The sequence below is a fragment of the Grammomys surdaster genome, unplaced genomic scaffold (assembly GCF_004785775.1).
Source record: "Grammomys surdaster isolate TR1022 unplaced genomic scaffold, NIH_TR_1.0 61, whole genome shotgun sequence".
Taxonomy (NCBI): Eukaryota; Metazoa; Chordata; class Mammalia; order Rodentia; family Muridae; genus Grammomys; species Grammomys surdaster.
This window is the reverse complement of record NW_021604563.1, coordinates 12967583-12977505: the sequence shown is the minus strand read 5'-3', so window position 1 is coordinate 12977505 and position 9923 is coordinate 12967583.

Here is a 9923-nt window from a genome sequence, read left to right as displayed (position 1 = left end):
TTAAAATAATTGTGGTTGACAAAATTTGACAGTGTATGAAACCTGATATAGTAGCATACGTCTACAATCCTATATCTTGGGATGATCAATATGTCATGCTAGTAATCCTCAATTACTAATTCAATTAGAGGCCAGCCTAGTTTATGAAAGACCCTGTGACAACAAACAGCAAGGCAAAAGAAAATAACACTAAAATCTCAAAGGATGATGAGTACCACAAAACCAGACAACAAAAACTCAAAGGATAATGAGTACTACAAAGTCTAAAGATGTTATAGAATTAACAGTTATGAGTATTTCACCAAGTGGAGACTAAGCAAGATGTTTGCAGGAGGTATGCTGATATGGAATGGTTCAAAGAAGACAGAATCTATTACTTCATCTTACACTTAGTGATCAAGTAAAGCAGAAATCCAAACAACCATGGGCAGCTTACTCGGCCAATACACAGTATTCTCTTTTCTTTGATTTTTTTGTACACAGGGATGTTAAAGTTTATGTGTTAGAGTGAGCATCTGCTACTAGGCTTTTGGTCATTACACAGGAGAGAGGGATAGAACAGTTTATTCCACTGGCTAAATTCTTTCTAGTCATAGGTGTTCACTGGCTGCATTCCTTATATGATTCCACAGAAAATTCTAGAAAACTCTCTTACAGTGCTAGATTTACCAGTAATGATTTTCCCTCAGTGTATTCTGTCTTTCAAAATATTTATGTGTATCTTGCCTGCATATATAGCTGTTGTCCATGTGAGTGGTGCTCTAGTTCCCACAGGAGGCGAGAAGAGGGCTTCAAGTCCTCAAGTATTTGAGTTACAAATGCTTGTTAGTCAAAATAGGTTCATGAAATAACACACAGTTCCCCTAGCAGAGTAGTCAATGTTTTTATCCATCAATCTTTCCAGCTTGATAAGAATTTCCTGTTGTTGAGAGCCCATGAGCACTTTATCATAATTTCTCTTAATTCTTAATTTACCCATATGTATTTTTTTTCTATAACCTTCTTTCGTTGATCAATTTGTTTTTGACAAGGCTATGATAAATGTAGTGATCGAAGATCTCAGATAATATATAAAATCAATTTATTTGTTCACTTCAAAAACATGATTTAGCAAAATTAGTTATCAAATTCTTAATAAAGAAAACACAATAAATTCACTTGTTTACTTAGACAAACTGTAGTTTAGTATATTTATGAAAGTCAAAGTCTCATTTTAAGTTTTTATATAGAAATGTATCTTTTTTCCCTCAGAAAATATTCAGTACGTGGCACCTTTTCCCACTGCAAAGGATGTCTGTCCAGAGGCAGATAATCCACAGATGTTGTCATTTTAAAATGGATAACATCTGGTCATGCCTCAGCTGCTACTTAAACTGGTCCAGATATTCACAAAGTTCTCCATCTGCACATTCTGATTATGTTTTCTTTACATCATAAAATAGCTTATTTCATTTTCCAATGTAGAGCTTCTTAAACATAAAAACATAGTAAACAAGAAGGTGCTAGCCACCTGACAACAGACATAAAGGAAGGATCACAGTTCTCAGTGTTTGGATCATTAATGTCAGAGAATCTTGCAAAATTCATCTCACTTTTTGCCAATTGACAGGGCTTTGTGGCATATGTGTGTGCCACAATCACTTTGGGCATTTAATACAAGGATGACAGTATAACATGTAAAGTAGGATTTAGTTAATATTGTTTGGATAAATGTAATAATCCTCTCATTATGGCCTAAAATGTTACTTAAATTTTCTTTATGCTTTCACTTTTAGTTTCTTGCATATAATTTAAATGCTAGGTCTCAAGGTGCTATGAGGCTTAATTAATCATTGTCTAAAATATGGCTTGAATTGGAAACCTACCCCTCAAGGAACACTGTGACTCACTGATTCCCCAAGTACCAAGATGACAGAAAAGTTAACAATTCTGTTTAAAATAAAGTTTCTGGAGATTGCATAAAAAATCAACACTGAATTCCTAAGTATATGAATAATCATAATTTTATTGGAGATGGATATATATGTCATCATAGTTTTCAGCCAGGAGAATGTGCAGTAGGAAGGTAGTTTTTTGTCCTTTGTTATAGTTAAATCTCCAGGTAAGATATATCTCTCATTTTACTGACATACAGATGAAATATTAATAATGAAATGAAGAGTACCACTGAGTTAAGTAAATAGAATACATCACTGTGAACTTTATTAAGTAGGCAGAGATCCAAGCTTATCAACAAGTTGAATTCCAAATATTTCTTTACTTATTTAGTTTGCAAATTAGAAAGCGTTTTTATCAGAGAAATGATGTTGTATAAGATAGTAAGTCCCACAGTCAAGCCACAAAATGTATTTATCCTAGGGAAAAGATGCACAATATTAAATATTAATGAGAAAATATTGAAATTTATAGTATTATAGATGCATCTTAAGGAAAATATTATTTTGTGTCTAACATGAAAATTCAATTACAAAATATAAAAGTTACATGAAAGTTATTTTCTGGCTTATAGTATAGGGAGAATGAAATCAGGAAAGACTCTGCTTAACAGAGTATCTTTCAGGAGTCATAGCCCTAAGGGTGCAAAGAACATTGGTCATTACAATGGAAATGAAAAGATGGATAAAGTAAGATCTAGGGTGAAAGAGAGGTATGGGTCCAAATGACTTGAGTTTGGAGCTCTGTTATAATGTTGAGTGTTTATAAATGTCATGTGAAAGAAAATATAGTATGCCTAACCCAAAAAAAAAAAAAAACATAAAGACATGTAGCATCAGTATTAACTGCCATTTTCCTGAAATACTCACTTTCTTTTGTCATCGTTCATGCCAAGCAAAAAAAATAAAATAAAATAAATCCTGGCTAGGCCTGAGAATTTTAGGAAAGGTCAGTGTTTCCCAAGAGCACTAGAAAGTGGCAAAGCAGTATTATCTGTGGAAAGAGCCTGATGTCTGCACATATGCCAAACCAATTATTTCTTGGAACGCTGGCCATATAAGCATAAAAGAAGCTAGCACACTGGTGATGCTACTACATATGTAGCAGAAACTGTAAAGCCCTTCTCCCTGCAGTAAATGCAATGTAGCAGAAAGGGAATATATGTGATCCTGACAAAAACTCCCCTTTCTCTGTGTCACCAGTCCTATTTCTAACTGTAATGGGTCATTAACTAATATTCTTAAATTCACACACACACACACACACACACATGCACACACACACACAAATATACATACAGGTACACATATGTTTAAAAACCTTGAGCATAATCAATTAAGTTGCATATGTTGAATTGCAAAAATAGAAACAAAATATTGATTCAAATGATGTAGCAATACATGCTGTTACAATGCCTTTGCTGTTACTCTTTCAAAAATAAATGATCTTACTCTCATAAAATGACACTGTATCCTCTTTGGGATATTTATCAATAATATGCTAATTTTGTAAAAGGTGCCTTTCATTATAACATTCTCATACATGTGCTGATTATGGTGATTGCTGAATTGATTGCATTAAGAATTATCTAGAGAAGTAATAAAGCACATCTGTAGATAAGTCTGTGATGGGGTAATTAGACCATGAAGTATTATGGTTGGTTTTATTGTTAACTTGCCACATATTCTAAACACAAGAGTAGGGAACCTCTCTTGAAGAATTGTCCTAATTACTTTGATTGATATGGAAAGGCCAACATCTATTGTAGATAGTACTTCCCTGTAGTACTTCCCCAGCTTTTTAAAGTAAGGTATATTGAATATCAGAATGAAACTTATTCTTGCTTTTTGGTCTTTTGGACTTCCCTTTTGCTACCCTGACAGTGATACTGATATGCCTCAGAAATCATCTACCAATGCTTCTACAACTACAAATAGAGATGAAAGAGAACCCTATTTGTGCTACCACTGCTGACTCCTTCACTGATAGGAAAATCAGTATTTGCAAGCTTTCATTGTTATTATTTTAAATATCATTTAATATATACATATATAAATTATCAAATATATATATATATATATATATATATATATATATATATATATATATATATGGTTCAGTGTGGTACTAGGAGCTAAGACTGGAGAAATGTAGTGGTAAGGTTGTGGTTCTCTAGTGAGTTAGTTGTATCTGGAACTGGTCCTTAAGTTGAATGGAACCTATGGTTAAAAAAGACTCTTCAAATACTGCAGAACATTAAAAATACAAAGTGTGAACTATTAGAGAATTTGTTGAGATAAGTGCATTTAATGATTTTGATTCATCTTTTGTGAATTATAAACAATTCAGTAGATCTGTATGTAAAACCTTTTAAAATCTGTAGTAAAGTGAGAAAAATAATAACACTGGATTGTCCATTTCAGTATCTTCAAACAATATTACAAAGGGAAATAATGAACTGAGTAATAAAATTGACAGACTCCAGGTGCACATAACCTATCTAAAGATTTGTAAGTGTACACTGGATCATCTCTCCTGCAGTCATAGAACTAAAGTTGCAAAGAAACAATAGCAACCCTCATTATATGACCATCTGAATTAAATTGTAAAATTAATTTATGTCCTTATAAACTGTCATCATGTAGAATAAATGCATGGATTGGAAAAGGATGAGAATCTGTACTTTGGGATGGATGGTTTTTGGATGCCACTAGGATATGGAAGGCACTGGCATCTCAGAGTACAAAGTTCCCACTATACCTGAGGAAATAATCTCACCCCTATCAAAGCATGCATTTCTACATTCAACCCCAACCCCAGTAATATTTCCTTCTATACATTTGCCTAAGGAGAGACTTCTTTCTGCCTCCTCTGTAGAAACGTGGTCCCTTAGGAAGCACTTATCAATGCCTCTGGACATGTACCAAGATCCAAGATTAAGCAAGTGCCTCAAAATGAATGGAAAGTTTGGTCCAAGAGTTCTGCTATAGCACTGAAGAACTTAATGATTTTGCTAATTAATTCAAACAGAAGCCTGTGTAATATTGTTTGCCAATGGGTTTTGAGGGAATGGGTTAATGGTGGAAGAAATATAAAAGTGGATGTGCTTATTGATATGCCCCCATTGAACAGATATTATAGGTTTAATATTGAAATTAACACAGTTTTTTTTTTTAAGTACAAAGAGTTTATTTGATGAGTTGGTTGAAGCATTTGTGAAAAGATGACCACTGAGAATGAACTAGAGATGCCCAATATTGGCTTAATGTTGAATTTTAAGGTTGTAGAGGCATGAGGTTTTACAAATCAAAGGATTGATCTGTTTAATTCTGTTTTGCTTGTTTTCATTTCCTTTTGTGTTACTAGCTATGTGTAGTGTATGTGGTGTATGTATGTTGTTGTACACATTATATGCATACAAGAAGACATCCACATGTACATATTTGTGGATATTGAAAAACCTTCTATTGCTTTCCACATTGCCTTTTGAGATCTGATAAAGATTCAAGAACTGAGCCACATTTCAGCCCTTCATGGATTAATTTGTCAGTAAGTTCGTATGATACCAATGAGAGCAAATTAAAGTAGGAATTACAGTCTAGCTGGAAAATATAGATGACTGTGGATGCAAGATGTCATATAGTATTTATTTTACCCTGGCTCCTGTGGGACTGTGAAAGGCAGTCTGGTTCCCATTTGAGCTAACTCTAGAATCCCCAGTTACCTTGAAGGGATGGCAGGTGCTTTGCGTGATTCCTGGGCACCAGGACCCTGTAACTATCCACATCCTTCCACAGATTTACGTTCCAAGCCCCTCTACAGATAGAGGACATAACCTTTGGTCATGTAGGCTCAAGACAGATCTCCATATTAATAAGGTACCGAAATACCTGGAAGCTTAGCCAATAAGCTTTCCTTCCCAGACACTCCTCTCTGCAAAAGGTATTTTAACTTCAGGCCTACCCTGAGAAGTGAGGTATGGTTTTATTCATCCACTTTCTGCCATGAGAATAAATGCCTTAAAACTACCATAGGAAGCCATGCAGAAGGCTTTCATCTATAGAGCCACAGTTTAATCTCGTGTAGAAGGCCTCTCTGTGCTCCCAGCCATGGCTATCACCAAACCCAAGTCCAAAGCTGAGCCTGCAGCCATCAAGCCAAGAACTCTCCCTGCTGGACCAGCTGGAGCTCTGCTTTTTCTCTTGGCCCCTGACTAGATCCAGCCCGTGGGCCCCTACTCCCTTCTTAGCTCTTCCGTGGCTCCCAGTGGTACCTGGGTGTCCAAGAGCCTGAGAACCAGACAGCCCTGGCCGCATCACAGGCCCAAGCAACAAAACCCCCAGCCTTCTCTGTCTGTCTACTGACTCAGACTGTGCTTCTCAACCCCCAGAGATGTGTCCCAGGGCTTTCCTACAGCCCAACACCTACCTGGGCAATGGTGTGGGATAAGCTCAATCAAAACTCCCACATCCCATCTTCCCAGCAGCTGTGCCCTGTGGTGGAGCAGACATGGGACCCCATACCACACAACATCATAACCCTACAGGCTCCTATTCATTTCCATTCAATTCTTTTGCATGAAGCAATAAGAAAGAGAATATCCTACTTGGTATGGTCAACATGAGTGATGCTTTGCCCAAATAGATGGGACCAAGTGTACAGGATCTTTCTGACAGAGAGAGCCAAAGCTAAGTTTTTCACTTTAAGAAGTTTATGTCAGATATTTTGTCACAGCAACAAGAAATATTCTAATACACACATATATAAAACACTTTGATGTTGTTTATCCTTCTATTATTTCTCTAGTACCATTTTGTCTCCTGGAGTTACTTTCCTAAATTTTTCTTGTTCTACTTTGATGATCCCATCTTAATCTTGTTTCATTTTCAAAGAGAATGAATATAAAATGTTTCTTTTTTTGAACATAATTTCTTAAATTAACATGAAGATAATGAGTTCAATCCATTTTCTAGGAAACAACAAGTTTATATTTGTTATGGCTTAAAAATATTCTACTGCATTTCTATACCATGTTTTCATTATCCACTCATGTTCTGTGAGCATGTACTCTGCTTTTACTTCTTTACTATCAAGAATTATGTGGCAATCAACATAGACGTCTATTGTATGCTGACTTTAATTTTATAGTTGTATCATATGGTAGTTCTATCTTAGCCATGAACTCTTATTTAAGCCCTTCATACCTCCTTAAAGGAAGCATATCATGTGGCAGGATGTAGAGAAAACACAGATTCTCTAAAGTTCTTTTATAAAATTATTTTATGTTATTTACATAAGAAACTGTAGACAAATTAGGTCTCATCTCTGAAACATCACACTATCCATTTTAAATTCTATTGAGGTACATCATTCCTACTCAGAGCTGTGTGATTGGTCTATGATTTAGACTGGAGGAGGATCCTAAGCCAGTGGACAAGTTGGGAACTGCTAGGAGAATGGAGATAACTCTGGAAGCTATGAGAATTATGAAAGCAGACTCTAAGGAGACAGCTTCAGTGAGACAACTCATTTAATGGGGGAATAAAAGCTACTTACACATTTGAGGATGGATAGAGGCTTTTGGGGTAAATGTATATCATTGGCCAGGGCCAGAGTGCTGAGGATGCCTCATTTGTATAAGGAGGAGTTCAACATGCTGCTGGACATGACTTTTTAAGGAGACAGGAAGTTTACTGGGCAGCTTGACCTCCTCTAGTTGGCAAAGGTGAGAGGACAGTACTACCTGTACTGAGACATGCAGGCTGGAAGCAGAGGATGGTACAACCCTACTCCTGTCATTTTCTAGGGTTTGGACATGCCTTGACTCTTGCTCCAGGCTGGATTCCCAGACCCACATGCAAATAAATATTCTAGCAGAAAAAGAGCATGTATGATCTCATACATTTCAGAAAATGGAATTTAACATGTATTTATTTGTGTTGTCTATGCTGGAAATAGCAAAAATATTTGCTGTGGAATAGTGTACTTTGTCTATGATATGGCCCTTTGTGTTCTTAACATCTATGCTATAATGTTCTATCATGGAACTGGTAAAAGACTCAGGAATCCCTAACCTTCATTAAAGATTTATAGGCAATTGACCTTTTTTGGGTCGAAGAAAAACTTTCTTCACTGATGCAGCCACCTGGAAGTTGCTTATATGCCAGTATATAAACCTTCACTCATGTTCTATAAATAACCATGATTAAAAACATGGGTTCACTAAGTTATAATTGGGTAGATTTCATTTCTTTGATCTTTCCTTGGTGCTCTATCTGGAAAAATTTATCAAACTATATCTATTCTCATGATACAGTTAATAACAAGTAGTAATACCTGCTCACCTATTGTGTCTGTATTTTTATCCATAAGGAGAAACAAAAATGCTGCTATCATATCTATACAATCATTGTGAGAATAGTATATGCTCTACTCTTTCATATACACAGGCATGCAGTGGGTAATAGAGTTATACTTTATTGTACAGAGTTGAGAAATGAAAACTGTAAAAAATTACATAAATTTTATGAAAACATGATTTACATGCTACAATTTAATCATACATATTCTTATTTCATAGCCTCCCTTGTAATTCTTTCTCCAATATGAGATATACAAGGATAGGGTTAGATAAAACCATTGGCCTTTTTTATTTTGGTAAACTATGCTCCATAACAAGATCAATCTATCATTTTAATATGAAACCAAAAAGGTCTTTCCTAAAGTTTCTTGCTATGTCAATAGTATGAGTATATAATTTTCATGAATTATGCATAGGACTTTATCAGAAATTCTTCAAGGAATTAAAAATAAATGTGCCAGTAGTGAGATACAGAGGATTGTAGTATAAAATGACTATATATTTATGTGTATGCAACACTGAAATCTAAAAGAAAAGCTAAAATAAAGTTCATAATTTTTCATGCAAACAAATATACATAAGTTCATTTGTGCAAGAAAAATTGCTAATTTAGTGCATTTTGCTGTCATTCAATTTTAAAAAGTGTTATTCTTTAGATAAATAATTCATACAACAAAACTGTTGACTATTTTAAAAATGACAGAGTGTTTTCTAAAAGTGATAGACTATAGAGTTGCACCTTTTTAGATTTTTTAATTTGTTCTTCTCTCAACAGCCCTTTCCCCCCTTCCATCCCTCCAGCCTTTCCCCTCTAACCCTTCCACCTACCATCAGAAGAAAGCATGCCTCTCAGGGTCATCAACCAAACATGGTCTAACAAGCTACAATAAGTTTAGGCACATACCATCACATCAACCCTAGAGAAGGCAAACAAGTAGGAGGAAAAGAGTTTCACAAGCAGACCAAAGAGTCAGAAACAACCCCTGTCCCCAATGTTAGGAATTCCACAAGAACATCAAGCTATTCATCTATTATATATTTGCAGAGAATCTAAGTCAGACCCCTAAGTGCTACCTGATTTCTGTGAGCCCAGTCAGTTGACTCTGGGCTGTGTTCTTGTAATGTTTCTGAACCCTCTGGTTCTTCTAAAGAGTCTTTCTCCTTCTCCTTCACAGGAATCCTCAAGCTCCACCTAATGTGTTGCTGTGGGACTCAGCACCTGCTCCCATCTGTTGCTGAGTGAAGTTTCTCTGGTCTCTCAGGTGATAATTATGCTAGGTTCCAATCCCAGAACTGCAAACAGGACAAACTGTAGGTTGAAGGTTTTGTGGTTGGGTAGGTGTGGTTGGGTACCTGTCCACTGGAAGTCTTGCCTGGTTAAAGAAGACGGCCAGTGTAGGCTCTGTATTCCATTACTAAGAATCTTAGGTTGGGTCACTCTCATAGATTCTCAGGAGTTTCCATTGTCCCAGGATTCTATCTCAAAGCCCCTTCTAGTTGTCTCTTCCAGTTCTCTCTCCCTCTCCCTCTCCTCCCTCTACTCCCTCTCCCTCTCCCTCTCCCTCTCCCTCTCCCTCTCCCTCTCCCTCTCCCTCTCCCTCTCCCTCTCCCTCTCCCTCTCCCTCTC